We start from the raw sequence: 1,972 nt of genomic DNA, 5'->3' as shown, positions 1-1,972 counted from the left end.
GGTCTCCATGCTGCTAAAGAGATGGGATGGCACAGGAACTTTTACATCACTTAAAGAATCATGGGAAAGGTATCAGGAAAGAAAGATTTCATATCAAAGCCACAGCAGGACAAGGTTCCTTGCCAAGCTTCACTCTACTCCTGACACGACGGTTAAGGCACAGCGAGGAAAAGCAACAAACAAAATCCAGAGTCAGTCAATCCAAAATGAAATACCATGAAAATCATCTGTGCATGTGTGTGTGTGTGCATGTCTTTGTAAAGATGATATAAAGAGTAAGGATAAAAAGAACATGGCCTAAAAACAACAGCACTTCACTTAACTAAAAGGTTGCAACATTTAAACTTATGAATTAACCATTTAGCAGTGGAATAACACTGAAAAGCTCAACCATACTTCAACTTAAACAACACTTAACTGAGAACTGAACTCAAACCCGACACCTCAGAACAGGACCCATACAGGATTCACCATACCTCTATAGTAACTTTACTTACAAGCATAACTTACTTACAGTTCTAAAGCACTTAAAGATCCAGGAGAGCAGCCCCTCTCCCACGTTCCAGAGAGGACATGCACACCTGCACGCAGTGTTTACCATTCAGGCACAAACAAAGTTTCCAAGGCTGTTAAAATAAAAAAAAAGCAGGAACACGTTAGACAGCACCAGTTGCTGGGAGCGCACGTTGTTTTTGATAAGCTCAAGAGTAGCTCAGCCAAGCTGCAGTTTGTCAAGGCCAAGGCCTAACCAACATTTCTCAGATCATGGGGAGGCTGAAAAATAGGAGGGAAGGGGAATGCACCACCACAAGCCATGAGATCACACCTGATCACAGACCCTCCGTGCTGACATCCCATGTCATCACAGGGCTCTTCATCCTCCAAAGACTTCTGAGGTCACGGGCATTGACAGGGGCTCCGTGGGGACAACAGAGGTGTAGGAACCCAGAGTGCCGAGAATATTTCTCTGCCTTTGAGTCCTTTTTTCCTAATACTTGACCAATCTGTTGTAGCAGATACATATTTGAAACATATTTATCAGGTGAAACCATGGCCATACCAGCATTTCGTGAAATTGCAGCTTGATTGGACTGCAGGGATGCAGGTTCTTCTTCACCGAAGAATCCATGCATTCCATCTTCTTCTCCCCCTCCTGGATGAGGAATAGGGGAGGGTATTCATGGTTGTGCACTCTAAGGTAATAAACGAGGAGTGGCTGAACCTGCCATCACAGGTATCTTTGATCTGGACACTGAAGGAGAGGGTGCAGTGGATCTGGACAGGGTACAGCCACCATGCGGGATGGGTGAGGGCTGGGGACCCAGTGCACCAACCTCTTGAGGTAGATAATCTCCTGCACATTCTCTGAGTCGGAAGTAAAGATGACGAACAAAGTCATCCGAAAGCTGAAAGCGACGGTGGAAAAATGAGGGATCAGATGCCTGTTGTTGTGGAATTCGAAGCTTTGAAGAAGGCCTATGAGAAGTTGGAGTTGTACTGCTCATTGTAAAAAAATAAAATGAAGCTTGAGAACATATAGGAATGCCTTCTGAAGCTGTGATGGTCACCATATCCTCCCCACTGAGATCCTGAATAGGCACTTGAGGATGAAAAAGTCCCATAAAATCAGCTGAACGTCCCTGAGAAGTTCGAGAAGAATGTGCATGAAGTGGAATGCCTCGCCCTGAGACCTCACTTTTAACAGAGATAACATGTGCTTGGTCCTGTTGTGATGGAAGAGGTGTCAGCATATAGTTGAGAAAGTCCTCTTTCTCTTCTGGAGATAAAATCGATTTTGTCTCGCCGAAACCGTGTGGGAAATGTGGTTTAACATCGTGTGATTGTCGTGATAATTCTCTGAGTGGTGTTGTCAGAGGGATGGCAGGGGGTACATGCGATGGTGACCCGGTAGTTGCTGAAATGCCTCGGCTGTGTGCCCTCGGCCGTGGCTGCGGTGCAGACGGGGCTGTGC

General features: G+C 45.8%; 1 long non-coding RNA gene across 1 annotated transcript in view; it reads right to left on the bottom strand.

Moving 5' to 3' along the window:
* The window catches only part of LOC108447264, a 5,637-nt gene that overhangs the window by 1,973 nt on the left and 1,692 nt on the right, over positions 1-1,972 (bottom strand). Inside the window, exon 2 of the long non-coding RNA XR_001862732.1 lies at positions 515-626. This is a non-coding gene — a long non-coding RNA (uncharacterized LOC108447264). The remainder of the gene's footprint in view (positions 1-514; positions 627-1,972) is intronic.

The sequence above is a fragment of the Corvus brachyrhynchos genome, unplaced genomic scaffold (assembly GCF_000691975.1).
Source record: "Corvus brachyrhynchos isolate BGI_N302 unplaced genomic scaffold, ASM69197v1 scaffold436, whole genome shotgun sequence".
NCBI lineage: Eukaryota > Metazoa > Chordata > Aves > Passeriformes > Corvidae > Corvus > Corvus brachyrhynchos.
This window is presented reverse-complemented; position numbering and strand designations above follow the sequence as displayed.